Raw genomic sequence first — 22,772 nt, forward strand, 5'->3', positions numbered from 1 at the left:
TTCTCGAACCCCGTTTGGTTAAAAAACCGTCAACACACGCACTCGACGAGTTTAATGTATTATTATGCATATACATATACTTGAACACACCGCAGACGTCTCGATGACGGGAGAAGACGTTTTTCACATGCTTTATTTTATTTGACTTCATGTGAGGGGAGGAACCACGGATGAGAGGGCCCGAGCACATCAGCATGAACACAATATATTTAGGTCTTAGAACGGCGTAGTTATACATACTATACTTATATGTAATATATTGCATCAGTTAGTCGTCGTCGTCGTCGATGCAGATGAGTTACGCGGTGTGCTACACGCGTCGTGTGCACACTATATCATTATGATGTGTATGTTTCGGGAGAAATTAAAAAAAAAAAAAAATACTAATAACTCGTCGCACGTCCGAAACGAACGATTTGTTATAATTCGCACATCGCGTTACGTTATATATATTATTAATTCGTATACACGTACACTCGTCGGATATCCGTGCATTAACCGCATACTGATGGTTTATATACAGTTTATCCTCCGCGCCACGAACTGCGCACAATTAGCGAACGTATAGCATATAATATATTTATATGGTACGATCTGGTGGTATATTGTAAATTTTTTTTTTCCTAATAATTGGCACGTGCCGCCGGACACGCGCTCAACCGACCCAAAACTAGAAAGCCAAAAAACGCTTTCGATAGAGACCATCACCGCAAATTACACGACGCGCGATATGTAATCCAATATAATATATAATAATAGCGACGGGCGCGCGCATTCACCATGTGAACTTTTTTCGGCACGTCGCACGTCACCGCGGGGTGCATAATATCTGCATGTACGCGTATCATAGGGTGTTTAATTTGTTTCGTTCCACCGGGATAACCACGCATTTAGTTTTGACGACGCGTATTTTCCCACCCTCGCACTCTCACCCCATCGATGACAACCACCCCAAACTATATACGTGCTATATTATGTTTCGTCAAACTATGCAGCTATGTATACTCGAGAAAATCGAACGTATATATATATATATATATACTGCCGTGTTCGTATTGTTTTCGTGCAAACAAACCGCGACCTATACGATTTTCGTAAACTAAATTCGGCGAAATGGTTCTTGCACGCGTCGACAACTCGTCGTTAAACATTCGACGGATAGACTAAAATATTATATTATGATCGCCTGCAGCAGTGCGCACTCTGTTATGTTTTAATATGTCGTGTTATATCATATACTTTTATGCGGTAAATACGCCTGATATTACTCATTATATACATATATTACATGTATATATGTACATATAATATATTATATTGATCAATTTATAACATTGGTGTGTGTGTACAATTTCAAAAGAGTGACCTAAAACGTGCGCATGACGTCTCGATGAATAAAAAAAAGAAATAATTAACACACTTTACTGCGTTTTTGAACATATCATAGTAATATAGTGTTATGTTTTCGATCGATAGTCGCCAGCGTTGCGTAAGGTCTGTTGGTGGTCATTCCACGCAACGACTCCTGTTGCAAATCAACGAGATGATGATAATAATAGTTTGTAATCACTATTAGTAACATAAGTGAACGTTATTCTATTTAATGCCAAAAAATAATTATACACTCGAAATAGAAGGAGTTTGACGAAAAGTTTAAGGTGACGCGAAAGATTCGTTGCTGCATTGGCAGGAATAGCGACAATTTACAATATCGTGCTATCAACGTATTATACATACCTAACGTGCAAATATTATAAACTAATGCACCTATATCACCGTACAAACAAACGTTTAATCTAATTTACCTAATCGTTTATGCTTGTTATAATATAGAATATCAACCGTTTTCATGCGGTATTATAAACGTATATATATATACATAGATGTTTTAATCTGACACTGGAGTCTTTAACATAATGATCGTATCTTTTGAATACATATAATTGTGAATCATTATCACTCACCACACGCACTCAATTCACACGTTTACTCGTGTATTATGGTGAAAAAAAACTCACACACGCATTATTTTACTAGATTTAATACATAATATATTAACGCAGGAATGTGCGTGCTAATGAAATGTGCAGTACGTATACATACAAGTATAGACGACCTTACACCAACAAATTTTCCTGTTGAAACCGAAAGATGTACCTATATTGGATCGAACGCAACGTACATCGATGATGGATTTTTAGGTGACTCTGACACAGAACCATGCCAAATTACACCTCTTACAAGTAGCGCAAGTGCTCTAGGGCGGTTAAAGTTGTATCATTTTAGGTAAGTTGCTCACTTTTTTATATTTTCAACATTAATATCGAAAAGTTTTGCTTAAGCCTAAAGCGAAATACAAGTTACGTATAACATGCTTAGTATAATAAAAAAAAATGTTTGCTTAAGTTTCTTCATTAAGATTTTGCTGTAGTGAAGTTTATGTTGTAGATTGTCAGTGTATTCAGACTAGTATTGATCACTATTTGTTTTTTGCATACATCAAAGATATATATGTCAAAATAAATTATATAAACTGACGTTGGTTTGTTTCTGATAAGGAAGGGCTACAACGAGAATGATGAATGTATTTATGTGTCTTATTTTCGGTCGATTACAAAATACAAATTCCTCCCTAATTTGTCTGCAAGAAAATATTTTGATTTTAAACAGTAGTATTTGGTTGTAGCCTCGTTTTAGAGAATTTCGTTATTCCAAGGGTCTATCGTGTTTCAATCAACTGGCTTTTTATAATACATAAATATTTGAAATTCTAGTTGAGTTTATTTTTGTGGAAGGCTGACATGAGGTGGTATTTTTTTTATTACCAGATACACTGACCTGAATATATAATGATATTGTTCTGTCCGCTAATGTTTTATTATTTTCTTACGTATTTACGCCTATACATAGGTACAGCTGACGCGAAGCAATAATACATACTGTTAAAATATATACGTATATACTATATACTTATATTAAGCGCTTGTACGGGATCCTTCGAGCGACTGCATAATAATAATATATAAGTATAATATTATTATTATACTGCATTACCTACTCGCTTCGATGCAATATATGTATAAACCATACGAGAATAATTCTGTGAGCTGGTTGTTTAGAATCACCGAAAACGGCCATGATAACAATAATAATATAATTTATATCTTGGGTTATTTTTTTTACGTTCATTTTCAAAAATATTATACATAATGATATGCACCTACCTACCTCCGGAACGTTTTTCTGTTGTGCTCACACCGTCACCGACCCCCGTTGAATTCGAACAAAAAATATAATTCTTAACCACCCCTCACCACAACGGTATAGAAACGTGTTCTCGGCCAGTTTTTCTGCGTGTCAAAATTATTATATCGGGTCACACTGCACGCGTTTGTACGCGATGAAATCACGGCTCATTAAGCACATTATATAATATATTAACTACCTTCGCGAGCCAGCGCTCTAGTAGAATTCCCTATATTACTTTATCTATCGACAATAACGACACGGACGGATTACTACTGTGGCTGCAATGAAGCTCTAACGGACGACTCAACTGTTTTGGAGAAGAAAAAAAAGAGATACACAAAATATAAAAATTATAAATTAGGAACTCGCGTTGTATGCTATCTACCTCTCAGTTGATATCTACTTTGTACTATTGTACTAAGACTGATATTGCAGGTATAACTGAGAAATTATAATAAATTTATAAACATCTATAATACACTCTACAGCCTACACTGTACACATATTATAGTTAGTAGATATATGACTTATGGTTTGGCTCGTAAAAGTCGTGTATGCTTAAATATTTTCAAATTAAATTATTTTTTGTCGAATCGAAACGAACAATTTTATTGACTTTTATAGACATGTTATTTACAATGACAAAACAGGCAACAACTTTTTAAAACAACATTGCGTTTTGTCCACTGCTAAAATATGACAAAAAATAAATTCAAATAATGAAGTATGTGGAGGGACTATTTAGGAATGTATGAAGAATACTCAACAAAGTGATGGAGAAGGTAAAGTTATAATAGAAAAGTGTTTAAGTTGTTAGAAGAAAGGATGCAAAATATTTTAGTCCATCAGAAAACAAAATTAATTGTTTGCTTATGCTGATGTAAATGGAAAAAGTGTCAAAGTAAAATATGGCATAAAAACACGTAGGTAGTGCCACCAGCTTATTGGAATGGCAGTTGATGAAAGATTGGTGATATTCACTCAATGCATCTAAGAACCTTTTTGACCAGTTTTTGAAGATATGAAAAAAAGTTTTTTAATGTAATGCCCAGATGTCCAGATGACATCACCTAAAATTTACATATTACAGGGTAGAAAATTGTAGATAACATACAACGACAGCAAAAAATTGTGTTCCGTAAATTATAAATCATTACGCAGCTACGTGAGATATTATAATATTATTATTGAATAAGTATGCTAAATGCTTGGTTTCGAGGTGTTTCACAGCCAACACATATAGGTCGCAGCGTTTTTCAATAAGTGCATAACCGGTTTAAAAAAAAACTTAAAAATCCATTGATAGATAACAAAAATAGAAAAACCTAATATTCACTAAAATATTGCCGTCTGTCTAAACGCTGTCGGTACTGAAGGACTTATGATTTATCGTTTCAATAAACAGCAACACAAGCCATACGGCCCGTCAGAAAATATAAAACTTTTTTAATCACAATATGTAGGTAGTCAACGTTCACTGTGACAATGTTTTAATTGAATGTATTCGATTAGTGACTGTTGTTATTGTTTAAATAATACATGTCATTGTTTGTACATATTGAGAATATTTTCGGTTAACTCCACGTGCCAACGTCATCGGCAGTGTACGACGTGCGTTATATAATTAACAATCAAAATAATCGCTCTACATAATACCTGTGCTTGCGGTATGAAACGAATTTATTACAATATTATAATAATAAAATGACTTCCTAAATTGCGTATTTACATGTGGCCTACTTTTTTATATATATAAACCCAACACAATAGCCTTATGTACAACCAATGAGGTGAATCATGTGTGCAATTACCAATGGTGAATTATATTTCTACAATAACTACGTTTAAAACATTATATCAACAGGGCATATTATTTATTATATAGTAGTAATTGACCACAGTAAACATACTGGTGATACCGCAGTTCGTAGATAACCATGAGGTTGACCCATCCGGATATAATGTGTGAACATAATATATTATATAAATATTTTATCACGTCGCGTCGTCGAAATACGTACTTTTACGAATGTAATCAAATCGAAGGTCTAGTGTAATACTGTATTATTTAGGTAATCTATTTGCATTTCCGAACGATGTATCTCTATAATCTATGTACACGATATTGGTGTCATACAAAATGTTTAACCATTCCAAACGACAGCCGAAGAGGATAGTTCATGATGTTTTTTTTTTATTATTATTTATTTAAAGCCTCAACTATTACAAAGGTTATTTAAGCTAACGAAATGCCGACGATATTCGTTTACTGGCAGCTATATATTTCCAGTTATAACATAAATATTATTATTATTATCATCAACATCATCATCATCATCATCATCATCATCACACGCACTGCAACTCTGCAGATGCGATCGAAATAGACTGAAGTGTCTGATGTACTGTTATTTTCTCCTTGCGTTCCAAAATAAAATTCACCGTCGACTGTTATAATATTATACGCTTGAATATTTATTTATTTGTCTGTTATAATATGTTTGTACAGACTTCAGATATCAACTGGTTCGTATTCGTTTTAAGTTCAAAGTGTATGAACATAAATTATTTTGTTTGAATTCCTTTGAAGGTTATTCATATTTTCATATTTGTTATGAACTTAAACCTTATTTGTCTTTTAAATTCACATGTATATACAATATACATTATATATATATATTTACATGAATAAGACTATGTATATGAGTTGTTTATAGGCGTGCGAAAAAAACTAGATAAAAAAACTTTACAAGTAAAGAATCAGTTCAGCTAGTTGATGAAAGTTTAAAGTTCAATTTTATATTTTAAATAAACTTTCCAAGAACTGTTTAATATATTGGTACATCATATCACACGAAAAGTGTACAGTGTGCGATTTTCGTATATCGTTTGTATTTATAATAATAATAATAATTAATAATACTATTAAGTATAAATTAATCGTTCGTCAAACGTTGTCGAAATCTTTTCAAGTTCAAATATTATTTTTAGTTTACAACCTTTATAAACATCCATCGATTACTGTTCGAAGGTTTGAAAAGCCAAACCACCAGCGATCTGTAGATAAATATTGAGGTGACACGTCAAGTGTAGTAATGGGGCGATTGATGGTACGACATACATTTTGATGAACCCAGTTTCAATACCTTTTTTATTTTTCAGTTATTTTTTCACCCCAGCCCCTATGTCAAACTCAAACCGAGCAATAACATTACATGTGACGGTTGAAAGTCCTGATTGACAGTTTCGATGAACGTCGACCGTCATAATACAATAAAGTATTACGTTTTATGTATACTTATAATCTCACAGCAATACATTTTATACTAAATTATGTACAATATAGTGATAAAAAAACACAATAATATGCTATACTTATTAATTCTAAAAAATCATAAACATAAATTATTATTTACTACAGTAGTTCACACAAAGTGTTGTTGTTTTTTTATGGGGCTGAATTGCGTGTTGATCCCCCTGTCGTGTTAAGCAAATCAACTGAATTTAGCTGAATTGATTTGTATAATAATTGTTAGTCGTAAACGTCTGTTTTGCCTTCAAGCCAATAGTAGTAGGTAATACAAACAAGAATAAAAATTATATTAATATTTTGACCATGGACATATTTATGGTTTACCTGTAATGATAATTTGTATTCCAAAATTTAAATCGAAACCTATATATAAATATATTATTTGATTCAACTGAAGTGTCACTATCCAGGTGCAATAATATGATGCAACGTTATATTCAATCAAAATTAATATTTAACTGTTAATAAAAATATATTATACAACACATAAAAAAATGTTTGAGCAAAAAAATTTAAAAAAAAACTAAGTCAAACGAAATAATTTTTTACAAACAAAATTATATGAAATTATAAAACCATTCTGAAGTTGAAAATTATTATTACAAATGTAATTTCACAGATGTAAATGGCATACAATTTGAAATAATTTTCTAAAAAACATTTGATTGTTAGATATTATTCTGATTCATGTACCATGTATGTATATGTTTATAATTTATATGTTAAGTGATTTTTATTTAATTTTTTAACTCAGCGTTTCGTTCATTTGATAAGCTATGAATCAATTACGATATTATGATATTAATCGATGCGTCATATTATTAATTCAATAAAAGTTTTAAATGTTTTAATTATAATTTTTATATAGTATTGCTTTTGAAATTCTTTTTTTGATTCAAATCGTTTTTGAATTAATTAAAAAGAATCAAAGAAATTTTGGGATTAAAAAAGCACATGTTTAAACGTAAAACTATAACAAATAATAATATAATTATGAATGAATAAGATTCATTATAACTATAATGTTGTAAACTTGTAAACAAAACATGAAATATGTTTAATAGTAATAATAATAATTATTATTATTGTTTTATATAAATATATAATTATTTTTGTTATCGTTTTACGGTTGGGGTATACAACGAAAGCATTGTGATGTGAATTTAAAAACTCGTGAAATGGCCATGGTGAGACACATTAAACGACAGTCGATGATTAATAATAATATTACGAAAGAGTCATTTTGGCATTTTACACCCAACGCTGATTGGTTATTGTTTTCATGTAGTCTTGGGCATAATAATTTATAATGTGTGCTTAAATTATGAAACTTCAATCTTCGATATTGCTTGCGAACTTTTACTGAATTTATATGCCCAGCAAAATATATATTGAATTATTCACTAAGCACGTTCACCCTCATTTTTCCTTTTAAAATGAATTTATTTAAATTTTGATTTTTGGAATTAAATAAACTTAGACAGTTTTTCCAATTTTTTCTAATTATTTATTTATTTATTTATTTGAAATAATTAATCTATACCTTGGGAGCACGATTATGATTAGAGCAGAAACATAATTATTAATTTTATTAATCACACACTAAATTAATAATAAAATGAAAATATAAATAATAGATACTTTGATGTGAGTAATTTTTAATTAATGACACTCACCATTGAATAAATTTTTTTTTATTTTAGTCGATACTGCAAGATTTCGTATTAATGGGTTACGGTTACTGTTAAAGATAAAACAGTTGTAGAAGCATTGATGATGAATTTTAGCATATTCATATACCAATTGTATGGTCTAACATTGGTTAAATGTACCAATTTCTTGAAACTTTTAGGGTACCTACCTACCTATGTGTTATATCAACCACTAAAATTTTTCTAAGACTACTTATTATCATTAACCGTGTTATCTCGTCTGTCAAAATATTTTCAAGACTACTTGTTAGAATCCTGTTTAAATACCTGTTTTATTATTATAACATATTATTCTTTAATTTGAAGTTGTATACACATTGTTTTTACCAGATTTTTTTAAGTAAACATTATTTTGAAATAATATTTTACATTTATCCATATTATTTTAACCAGATTACTTCCCTACACAAAAAAATTATTAACTATATGTTTTATTATTATAGCATATTATTCTTTAATTTGAAATCGTATACATATTATTTTTACCAGACTTTATTATTTTTAATTTTGCTTAACATTTTAATTAAATGTAATTAAATATAACTTTATCATAACTTGATAATTAAATTGTGATAGTCGAAATAATATGATTGATGTTAATAGGTAATCTTGGAAATACTTTGTTAGTCGAGATAACACGGTTGTGCACACAAGATAGTCGAGTAACACATAAATACCATTTTTTGTATTATTTAAAGAGGGAGGCCGTAAATACATGGAAAATAATCAAACGGACCATAAAATTACGGAAATCTTCAGTTAAGTTACGGACTGTCAGATTGCAAAACTATGGAAGAATAACAACTACGAACTAACATCTAGGTACGATTTAATAGTAAGTGATTTTAAAAATTATTTTTGTACTACTATGTTTAGTACTTACCTAAAGTCGTTGAGGAAACATTTTGTGTAGTATAATGATATGTTTATACCATATAAATAAAATCTGTATGCGCAAAATTTGATGAATTATTTAATGAATAACAAAAATATTTGAGGTCTTAGTTTTTGTTTATGTGCATTTTGACCGATTGTATGATTTGACCTACAGCTTGCTCAAGTCGAACGCAGCAAACGTACCTTATATCTACACCACATTACGCCGTTACGTAACTATATAAATAATGTAAAATGGTTTTTGACGATTATTATAATATTTAAAAAGGTCAATATTACACCGCCTAAATACGCCCTAATCTAGAGTATACTAAAAAACTTAATGTGGACAATAGATTTGATGTATTTGTCGTATTGTGTTATTAGTATTGCTTATCGACAATTTACGTTCAAGCAAACAAGACAGACAAACTACGACCATTAGGTCATTGTACTGTGCATAACGTGATGGTATAAAATAAATATTAATACATGTTAATAATTTATAATATTATAGATATTCACTACAGAATAGATAGGTAATGTGATATTCCGATGATGTGGTAGTGATAAAACACATAATATCCACAATAATCCTGATCGAATTGTGTTGGTTATTAATAGGGTTCGGGACTTCTTGAACATAAAATTATCGAAACATGCATGCAAATATGTAGTAAAAAATATCAAAATATGCTTTTAAAATATGCAGCTATTTTTTTATTTTGTTTTTAAAAAATACATAAAGTATATTATTAATTACTATTATAAAAATAAAAATCTAAAAATTAGGTAGGTAGTTATCGCAATAATTTTTACACGGGTTACTCATCTGTATCGTCTTCATATTCACGTCATCAGAAATAATGTAAGCGTGATGATATGATTAACGAACGAACACGTAGGTACTGCTTTTTATTTCATCGTACAATTCATACCCGGCTGGCTAATAATTGATTACCTGGGAGCGTTTGAATTTATATTTGTTTTATGATAAATCTGTAGTATAGGATTCATTAGGTTTTACCACAACAATAATTGTCGATATTGTCGATAAAAATGTTGATTATTAAGCGATTAAGAGACGTTAATCATCGTAAACAGACGTACGTGTTAGATATGATAGACTATGAACATCCAATTGTGATTTTTCCGGACAATTTTACGTTTATAAAAATATAAAAATGTGAAGCATGCCCAAATATACCAAAAATTGCTCAAATATGCGCTTTTCTTAAAATACGACGAGATATGCAAAAATATGCAAATTCAAACTTAGTATTTAATTTTGTCATTTCATAAAATAAATTTATAACTCACTTAGACTACGACCACTACAAAAAAACATGCAAATGCAAGAAGTCCCGAACCCTAGTTACTAACAATACGATGACAACAATATTCGATTAACCGGATAAACTACCATGTATCGTATAAAACATTGAAATAAGAATTGGTATGAAGATATAATGAGCTCCGTTACCCCAGCACTGCCATGTTTGAAATTGAAATTTAAACTTATTCAGTATTATGTACTTTATTTTGTACAATTTTGTACAACCAAAATTAAATTTTGTACACCTCCCGAACCCTAGAAAACGCGATTTTACCATGTCCGTGCTGCGGTAACGTTACCCCAGCACTGCTTCTAACGAATTTTGAACAAATTCAATTTTCAATGATACAGTATTATGTACAATTTTGTACAACCAAAATTAAATTTTGTACAACTCCCCGAACCCGAGAAAACGCGATTTTACCATGGTATATGTATATCTATGATAATATAAGGTATTATGAATTATAATAACTACATGCAATGCTTTATGTTTTTGGAAAAATTGACTAACGATGCCTTATGCAAAATGCGTCCTAATTGAAAAATAAAATATTTGTTTCAAAATAGAATATATGACAATATTTAAATAGATCATTCATAGAATATGTCATCAATAGAACAAATCATCTCCGTTCAGAATCAAACGACAATTATTATTACTATAAAGTATAGATACCTACAAGGAACATTAATTACCATTGTACACATTGGCGTAGCCAGGAATTGTGTATGGGTGGGGGGGAGGGCTGTTTCACTAAAAAATATAAAAATTCAAATACAATATTTTTTTTTATTTACACTATTAATTATTTACAATATTATTTGTACCTATAGGTATTAGGTATACATTTTTTTATTTATTTATTGTTGTATTCAATTATTGTTATGGCAAAAATTAATATTTAATCTTGATCAAATTCTAAGGTCGACACAGTCAATGGGGAGGGCTATAGCCCTCTTAGCCCCCCCCCCTGGCTAGGCCACTGATTGTACACATTTTGTAACCTAAATGTGAATATTGGTTATTGCAGTGAATAAATATATTACCTACAGCAATACCTACTTACTTTACCGCAGCACGGACATGGTAAAATCGCGTTTTCTCGGGTTCGAAGAGTTGTACAAAATTTAATTTTGGTTGTACAAAATTGTACAAAATAAAGTACATAATACTGTATCATTGAAAATTGAATTTGTTCAAAATTCGTTAGATCAGTGCTGGGGTAACGTTACCGCAGCACGGACATGGTAAAATCGCGTTTTCTAGGGTTCGGGGAGGTGTACAAAATTTAATTTTGGTTGTACAAAATTGTACAAAATAAAGTACATAATACTGAATAAGTTTAAATTTCAATTTCAAACATGGCAGTGCTGGGGTAACGGAGCTGATATAATGATGTATATAATTTTCAAATCTTATTGCATTATAAAATACGATCAGGTAATTGTTAATTGCGGGTTTTCAGAAGTATTCAATTTGAAATTCTAATTTATATTCAAGGAATTACGTAAAATATATATTATAATTGACAATTGTATTAATAATAATAAACATTAATCAGATATTTATCTTAAAGAATCTTTTATAATATGAGAACTTAAAAGACTTTTGTTGTATATATGTATTGCAGTTGTGTGACAGCAGCATGGGAACATAATGCTTCCGCAGTCTCGACGGTCGGATACCACGCACTTAAGTACTTTTAAGACGACTCAGACTTTATGATGACAGCATTTTATTGGCCTTTGTGATATCTGCTAGGCGAGTAAACGTTTTAAGTAATTGTGATTTACATGAAACGACGACGATGGACCGAGATTGTTCGCACAGGACACGATCGACGAGAACAATAATGTATTTTCAAAACACAAAATATGCGAATCTAACCCAACTGCTTGTGCTACAGGTGTAACGATATTATTATGCCTACGTGCACGACGTGAAAATAAATTGTAGATACACGTCATCTGACGACGTGACTTTTCGCGTGGCTATTAATCCGTTTAAACATCAACTACATCAATGTCACCGATCGTTTATCGTCTTGCCGAGTCATATAATATTATTATGTAATATATAATATAGATACAATATAACAAATCATTTATCTAAATCACTTTTCAAGTACATTAAAGACACTCGATAGTTAATTTACAAATAGTACGACGATTATAATTTATTTATTTGTACGCGCGTTCTAGCAAAATATATTATCATCTTTAGATAACTCGAAAGCGTTTAGTGACAATGAATCAATTTTGGTTCGTAATTGATTTCAATTGTTTTCAATAATAAAAAATAAATATAGGTATAGGTATCATGTTACAATTGTTACATTTTCATTTTTGACTATTCAGGAAAATAATTGTCGATAATTATTACGTATATATGATAAGTTTAATATCATGTTTCGAGAGTTTACAAAATTTTAACCATTTAGAAAATGATTCATGTTTAAACTAAACAAATTCAGTAATTATTAATAGTGTACTGTAGTTTTTATATGTTTATGTAAAAGTTTATTGTTTTAACAAATTATTACGTTTGTATATCACTATTTCAGTGAATTGTTGTTTTCCAAAAAAAAAAAAAAAATGTATAATATTATACACTTTAATACACTTATTTTTTTTTTTAATTCTGATTTATGGCCTGACATTTAAAACCATGTAGAAAAATATAGTAATATATGTGAACTAGTTATGAATTCTTTGAGTTTTCAAAAACGCAATAATCGACTTTACAATAGGCGGTGGAAGCGTGTTATTAAAAATTCTACCTTTGTATATATTATAATTACATAGTTCTATGTGGAAAATTAAAAAAATGTGGTTGTTTGTCTTTCAGTAAATAATTCAGACTCTACAATTCAAACAGCACCCTATATTTTTGCGCAAAAAATACTTTAAAGTGCACAGTAAATCAATGACGTGAGAAACGTTTAAAGCATTCCCTTAAATTGTGTATACAGCGTGCGCTGAACTGCTTGACATTTTGAAATCCTTCGAAAAAGTGTTACTATTATTATCTATTTTAAACACTGATGGGAACGTGCTATTGTGTCAACGATGTTTTTAAATATTTTTTTTATAAGGGTCCAAAATCAATTACAGAAATTTCATTGTTTATCCGAAAATTAAATACGATATATGTGTACATTATAATATATATATATATATATATATATATATATATATATTATATTATTATTATGTAAATTACATAAATCGGATTCCACGAACATTCGATTTGGATACTCGATGACATCCACTTGTTTACCATAGTCTCCCGACAATATAACTAATATACTGTCGGTAATTTCGTTCTGTGAACCCAAAATCTGTGTGTATCTATTCCGTTGTAACGTACAGGTACGTTACGTCGTAAGACGGGTTTCAAAAATTTGAATATTAATATAAGACATGGAACTTTTTTTTAACCACTATAATAATATGTCGTCGTAATAAAATCGTCTACAAAAAAAATAAATAAATAAAAAAATTCTGATTATAATCACGCATATTGTACGGATAAACCAATGGTATAATAGTCGATAAAAAAATAGCACATATTCCAAATGAAAGGAATAATATTTACCCCGAGAACGATCACAGAAGGGCGTTGAACTGTATTTTATTTTTTTTCTTGTTTTGTTTTAATAAGAAGTCAATAATTTTGCGTTACAGACGTCAACTTGTTGCGCAATGCGGAATGTAGTCATGATTGTTACATATATATTATATATACATAGGTAATTCCGCAAATCGGTTACAGTACATAGTACATATTTTGATATTTGTATTAACAAAAAAATAATGTTGCATTATTATTATAGTTATTATTATTTATTGTACTTTTTGGACTGACGTTATTTCACTGGCAATATCGAAGTATATTTACTGCCATAATTCTGTAGTAGAGTTCATAACAATTATTTAATCGTATGACAACAATAATAATCAAATATTAAAAAAATAAAACTAAAAAAATAATTATGGATCTATAGAAAATCCACGATCCGACCTAACTATATTCTAATTATTATCGAAATCCACAATTCGTGAAAACGTACACCCAATACATAATTATTATGTTATAGATAGGTACCTACAGAAAATGTGTGTGTAGGCTACTTGGATACTGAATAAAAAAAATGATATCGACGGCTGAAGCTGAGTAACTGTCGCTGTCTATAGGTAAATTATAAATTATTATTAAACTTTATCTTTAAGATTATATTAAATTATTATACAAATTACAGAATAATTCTAAAACAATTATTCCATAATGTAAATGTGGGGCAAGAGCCAGTCTTGTAAAATATACATCAGTGATATAGGTGAGATGAGGTACTCCTATAGGTATACTGTATATTACCAACGTTATAATTTGCGCGGATCGTAGCAAACGTTTTTTTCAACGGTGTTGGAGGTGAAAAAATTATTTAATAAATTCTGTCGTAATCTATACACTATACTATGCGTAATCCTCGTAAAGTGTTCACAACCTCGTATAACCTCGCGTTTCCTCGTGTCTGCATGTCGTTCCGTCTGAGGATTACTTCGTTTTTTTTTCCACTACAAAACATGTTTTGTATAATAAACACACATATTATATGTATATATTCATCATTCACTACATAATCGCGTCTAACGTGCTATGACTTATTAGCAGACTCAACTGTGCAGATGTTCAATTGTACCCTATACAAGATTCCCATGTCAACGCAATGATGATATTATTATTATGTATTAGCTAAGTACATTATAATATTATCTATGTTTGTATGAAATTATCATGTACCATATACTAATCCAAATATACGCGTATGCGTATAGTGCTTGGTAATGGTAGAATATTGTTGAAGTAACTAGGTATATACTAACTTGACTAGGCATAATCAGTGTCCAGTGGTGAGTTCTCAATTTGTTGTGTGGGGGAAGTCTATATAATTTACAGTCCAGAGTACCTAAACATTTTTTGGATGAGAAGACTTGATTAAAAATTAAAAATACATATATTTTTTGGCTCTGGGTAAAAGATCAATACCTCTGGAAAACTGAATACCCGTAAGTACATCATTGAATACAAAAAAATATTATTCAATTTTGTGATTACAATTAACTTTTTTTATCAGTTTTTATTTTTCGATCATTTTCAGTCGCAAACGATAAAACTTCGATGGCACGTACCTACTTATAATATGGGTATTTTAGTAAATTAGTTTTACTCGCAGTAATCCTATAGGTATATTATGGACTATAGAAGTTTAATTTAAATTTAAGTAGAAATTGATTTCCAAAAAAATGTCAGTTTCCTGAAGGCCATACGCTTTGGAAACTGTGACGAAACGTTAACGAATAAAAACAAGATGCCGACGTAAGAGAGATAATATATTTGTATTATGTTTTTTTTTTTTTTTAAGTACAATGATAAATAGTAATAATAAATATTAGATATTATATATATATATATATATATATTATATTATATACATTTGGCAACTGAATAACATGAATCATCGTAGAGAAAACTTTTTACTGACAATAGAGATTTATGGTAAAATGTTTATTTATAGGAGTACATAGTTTTAAGATAACAGTTTATCTTTTGATCCTAAACAAGTAAAAAAATAAAAAAATTTATTCACGTCCGGAAAAATGCGTTATATTTTTAGCACGATTGCTGGAGTGGTACCTAAAATGGACAATGTGTGATATCATACATGTATGTCTAACATTGCCGAATAAAAGCTTATCGGCTGAATATATGCTATAAAATAATAAACTTTAATACTTTACTATAGTATTCGTTTAAAAAAAAATCATCACGGACTGCTTACGTCATGGGTTCTGATTGTATGTATGTAGTACTGCAGTGTGACTTCATTTCTAATGAATAAAATTACCAACATTTTTACCTTGGTATAATAATATTATAACCATGCTTTATCTATCGAATATTTTAAATTGTCAATAACTGTGGGCATACTGAATTGATATATTTAAATACATTTGTAATAAACAACACAAACACATACAGAACATTTTAGAAGTATTATACCTACGCGTAATTTTTATAATATAATACAGTAGTTGTATAGAAATCATAGCCGTATTAACGACATATTTAACACAGTAAAAAAATTAAGTGTGCAATTTAAGTACCAACAATTTTTGACTTGATACTATTCAAATTTTTTATTTTCCGAAAACCTCAAATACTTTCGAACAAACCGTAGCAACGCTACTCTATGAATCAGTGTTTTAGATCTATCTATACTTAAAATTAACTGTTATCTGTAAATACAGAATTTAATAATATAATATAAAACTTAGGTAGCTAGGTATTTTTTTTTTTATTGATTCGAAATGAATTTGTCGTCTGTTAAATATTTCATGTTAAAAAATTACTTAATATCTCTGTACATAACTATATTATAAAATAAGTATTTATCGACAAATGTACCTAATCATTAATCACTTTACCTAACTTTATAATACATAAAATACAATTGCATTTAACAAGAAGTTTATATTGCTATACTTTTATGTATTTTATATTATAATTTTATAGCCTTATGTTCGTCCAAATGTTCAAAACACCTGGGTATAATGTTATATAGCTTACATTCTCCACGGTAAGTATGCGGAGATATACACCGCGTGTTATCCCATCGTGAAAACAAATCTAAACACTGTGGGACACCTGTAACGACGTATGACCATGTAACGCACCAATCGTTCTCATCACAAGCGACTTATTCGTGAGTTGACTTTGGTTCGCGTTTTAGATAAATATATTTCGTAACAGACCTCACGCACGGTAAAATTACAAAACATTTAATATATATATTTTTTTTTATTGGTCTTGAAATTATAAATTTCTGCTTTGACAACTAAACCCATTAGCATTACATTTGTTCCTATATTATACATTTACATTTAAATAATAACTTATTCAGTTTAAAATTAAGTGAAGAATACATATAAAAGAAAAAAATATTTAATTTGTTTAGGACCTGTAAACGACGCATGCATAGTGCACACGCCTAAAACTCCAACTCCAAAACCCAAACATACATAACTAGTTTTTGAACGAAATAGACTGTAATCTTTCACTTACGGTTTAGTTGTAGACTTGTAAACTAGTAACGCATACTAAACAGTGAAACAAAACTAATACGATTCAACACGAGAGACGAATCTGAAGAGCTACCTATACATCGACAATGCATATTAATTTTATAAGATAGTTATAATAATATCAAATGTACCTATAACTATTTAATAATTAATACCACACGAAAATCAATTATAATATGAATAGAATTGTGAGAGTGCACGCCTTATTTTGTGTTTTGGATAACATATTAAAGCTTCGAAATAATACACGGGCATACAGCAGCGTATATTGTTACAGACGTATATACATAATATATATCATTACAAATAGTACCTATATAATATTATTAATTATATTACATATATTATTATTATTAGGTATCATAGTATACGCATTACCTATACGTCGTGCGCGAAACATGCGCGCGTATAGATCGTGATGTCGAAAAGAGACTAGATCGAAGCTTTCTATATTACAATGCAGAGACAGCAGTATATATAGGTTTATACAATTATTATAATATCTAACCCCATACAACACACGTAATGCAATAATAGTATACCGGCTCGGCTCGCGGGATTTAAAGCGATTTACTAGCGCACAAACGCACAACACGCTGCATCGGTAGCAGTTGAAGTAGGTACTCGATTTTTACTCAGGCGACAATGCATCGCAATTATTATTATTATTATGGCACAATAACGAGGAGTGTCCCTATGCCAAATCGAATGGAAATACGACGCGCGCGTTTCCATTATGTCCGATCGAAAGGCGAGACCGCGTCTCTGATATTGCCCGCGGGTCGCCGTTCGCCGAACGGGGAAATGTCAAACGATATGCAATGAAAAAAAAATAATAATAATAATGAAAAAAAAACCAGTAGAACACGTTTTGCGTTTCGCGCGGGGGAGTGCATGCACGTTTGGTAGGTAGGTAGGTACATTTAATCCGCTCGACAGTCGTCTCGCGATTACAAAACATCATAAACGTGTGTGTGTGTATACACGCATTATGTGTGCACGTACATTATAATAATATAATATATATTTTTAATATTTATATGTATAATATGCACGAATAGAGTCGGTTGTATTCATCACGCGCATAAGATCCAAAGAAAATTATCGGTTTATGTAGGATTATGTTACTGTACAAAGCGTCCGGGTCGCTGTGCAAAATTATTATAATCAACTTGAAATATTAATAAAGCCGACTGCAACGCGACGGCGCGCACTACCTATAAAGTTACGTTTATATTTAGCATCGCAGCCGCAGGAATACAATATAATGATAATGATGATAATAATGTTCCGCAGCCGTACGTTATAAACGCATAACATTATAGTTCATATTAAATGTAAATATTTATTATAATTTAAGGTTAGGTAATCACCGACTGACACATAAGTTTTTTACTGGCACTGTCCCGAAAAAAAAATTTTAAACAAGTGTGGTACTTCCTTACAACCACCGCGCAATTTAAAAATGCATATTACTAGTATATTATTATAAATTGTCATCGAACGGTGAAGGCAGAGGTGAAGGCGTTTTATGAAATTGGCCAATTTGGAAGCGTGACTGATGTGGGTCGAGGGACTTGGGCGGAGATATTATATTTTCTACTTTCCCGTGCCACCGAACGGCTGCAGCTGTCAAAATTAAGACTGCGAATTTACGGCAGCAGTAGTAGATTATATTAATACTGTACGATATATTATACATTATATAGTCATCGAGCCAATGGCGGTATGCGAGCATAATAAGGAGAGATAAGTTACACGCAAGAAAAAATGAGACGTTTTAACGGTTGTAAAAAGATCCTTTGCTCGCTAGGACGACGCTAAGTAGGTACAGCGAACGAAGAGACTATACGCCGTAATGAAACCCACAACAAAACAGTGTTTATAGACAATATATTGTATACTGCAGGATAGTTCACTAAGCTTGTTTACCCAGATGATTTTTTTTCTTTTACTATATACATTTATTAAAATTCTGACTTCAGAGTTATTAAATTTAAGTATACTTAAAAACTCCAAGTAAACTTAGACCCTATTTTTTTCAGTAATTCAATACCAAATTTAATTCCTTAGATTTATTGTGTCATTTTAAAAGGGTTTTACGGTTTTACAGTGACAAAACAAACCCTTTTTTTACTGTAAACTTTTAATTATTAAGTATATATTTTTTTCTTTGAATTTTAGTGTATCTAAATCAAAATTTGAACGACTGGTATTTGATTTATTAAACTGTATGTACCTACTATTATTTATTTGGAGCAGTACTACACATTATAATTATAGGATTGATTATAATTTATTATTAAAACAATATCCCATGAAAGTTATGGTTTGAAATATATGAAGGCTACCCATATAATTTTCAAAATTATATCAATAAATATTTTATAGTTTGAAGTAATAGTCAGAATAATATCACATATAATAAAAATATAGATAAAATATCATATCTGTTTTATCTTTTATCAAATATTTCACTAAGGACTATTAACCAATGTATAATATACTTATTTTAATTATTCAAATCTACTCGCTTGTATTTCAATTTTAAATTTAAATACATCAATATTTTCAACAAAAACAACAAATCATCTGCTGTAAATTTAAATTCAAAAATACAGCTTCTCGTTTGAAAACACAGATATATAAAACTTTGGTTATAACTTATAGCCATAGTTTTATGTTATAACTTATAATTTATAAGTACCTATAAATAAAAAAATTCCAAAAATCAAACCTTGAATAAATGCACTATTATAAAGGTCAAAAACGGAATGAACATGTTTAATACATCACACTGTGAATAAAACAATCTATCCATAGCAAAAGTTATAGGTTTACAATTAAAAGCTTCATTATAACCATAATAGATAATAATATATATCATACTGTGTAAACTTGTATGTAATAATATTTTATTTGTATTTTACGAATGATGGTGAACAAACTCCTCGATTTTACTACAAATAATTGGAATATATATTATAATATTATATTAAATTATATGAAAACGACTATATAAGTTGGGAAAATCTTTGGAGCGCTAATGTAAATATTATTTTAAATGCCATTGTCTGAAAACCCGTTGCGGTTAACAAATTATATGTGAACTGAAATATTATTATATATAACGATTGACCGAGTGTTATAAAATGTTATCAACAATATTTAAAGAGCGCATAAAAGATATCATTTCAAAAACAAAATATTTCATTTTCATATAAAAACAATGTTTTCTTTTAACATCCCTCCCCCCCCCCCCCCCAAAAAAAAAAAAAAAACTCTAACTAAGTATTTCACTAAAGGCATGTTTTCTGTCGACGGAGTTTCCTGTTTTTTTGTACTACATTCGATTTATAAAATTGTATACCACCGGTCCCAATAAAGTCGTGAATGGATTACAGATGAGTAATTTGTAATTAGTAATTACAATCACAATGACCGTCGAAAATAGTTTTGTTTATTCGTTCAAAGCAAATTAAAAAAAAAAAAAAATTGAATTACAAACAGCGGTGGCATGTCGAATTGAACCGCCTATCCTCCTAGGCAAAAAATTTGAAAATGAAAAATGATTTATCTATAGTTATAAATTTGTAATTTAGCTACAGTGTATCGAATTTGTTTATAAAAACCTAACAGTGGGTGCGGAACACTGAATTGGACTTACATAAAAAAAAATGTTAACAACGGATTTTCCTCACTTTTTGAACTGACATTACCTATGTGATAATATTTTACTCTACATAAGTATCGTAATCACGTTTTATTACGTTCTGTACGGCTTCTCTGCATACACTTTTATTGGCCCAAGCTAAACACACACTCACACGTTAAAAAAACAATTTCGTGCACATATACATAGTACCTACATACAATATTGGTATGTACTCAATATTTACAGTAGGTATACATTTAAATAATTTAATAATTTATTTATTTTAAATTTATATGCAGATGCGTTGCTGCATTATATTATGTGTACGACACACGAAGGCGGCTGACAGACCTACCAAATCGATTTCAAAACAAGATTATAAGCGCACTGGACTAGACTGCAGGTAATACGCCGTGCGCGTGTGCATAGAAGACATGGCTGGTAAAACACATCTATCAAACACAGATTTAGACCTTTTATATTTATAATTTTTTTATTTTACTAATCGTGATGGCTGCGGGCATCTCGATTCTCGCGGTGTAACGTTGTTTTTTTTTCTGTTATACTCCTCTACCACTCGACAAAATATAATATGATTCGTATATTATTTATATAGTAAATCAAAATCCAGTCGCCCGACGAGAAAGACGAATAAGTATACGCTGGTTCGTGCAATGTGATATAGGTATAATAATAGTATACACTCCGGCATACATATTATATATAGTATATATATTAATATTATACATGTGTGGTGTGTAATTCAGTCGAAATATACGATCGCGCGACAACAGGTGTTTTGGTATATTATTATTATACCACATTACTTATATATATATATAATAAATTATTTAAAGGTACCTACCTATATTAGAGTGCAAAAGACGATGACGGAGACCGAAGAGCACCGGAAAAATGAGAGAGACTACGTTATTATCGTCATTATTTTTTATTGCCAACGAATTAAAATAAAAAAAAAAAATGAAAAGAGAAAAAAGAAATAAACGCCTAAACAGCTGGTCCGTGTGTGACCGGTGCAAATTCTTTACACGCGCGCGATCGTCCGCCTGCCCGCCCGCCCGCTCAAGATCACCGCGCGACGTATGTTTGCGAACGCACACACGCACACTCTGTATATATATATACGTACGTTTACGTATTCATCTGCTCGTTCGAACGGGGACCTATTGAAACATGAATATCGTCCCACATTTTATCATAAACCAAACACACACGCGCGCACACTGCACGATTGCGGCAGCCGATACACTGTTATGTTAATTTTTTTAAGCAGCTTAAGCTATAAAAAAATTGTTTTGAAAAGAAAAAACGCCAGGCCGAGTCGAATATTCGAGGCGCGTGTGCAATATATTATATATTATATATTATAATGTTATTGTTGCATACAGCGAATTTCGAAAGAAAAAACTCGGCGAGTATAACGTTTGGCGGTTCGATCTCGCGGCCCGACTCCGTCGTGTA

General features: G+C 30.4%; 1 long non-coding RNA gene across 1 annotated transcript in view; it reads right to left on the reverse strand.

The window, feature by feature from the left end:
• Window positions 1-22,258, reverse strand: part of LOC149058712 (uncharacterized) — a 117,879-nt gene extending 95,621 nt beyond the window's left edge. The window contains exon 1 of the long non-coding RNA XR_016190418.1: window positions 22,156-22,258. This is a non-coding gene — a long non-coding RNA (uncharacterized LOC149058712). The remainder of the gene's footprint in view (window positions 1-22,155) is intronic.
• Window positions 22,259-22,772: the final 514 nt, after the last annotated feature.

The sequence above is a fragment of the Diuraphis noxia genome, unplaced genomic scaffold (assembly GCF_037042655.1).
Source record: "Diuraphis noxia isolate RWA-SAM2 unplaced genomic scaffold, SU_Dnox_SAM2 contig0002, whole genome shotgun sequence".
Lineage (NCBI taxonomy): Eukaryota > Metazoa > Arthropoda > Insecta > Hemiptera > Aphididae > Diuraphis > Diuraphis noxia.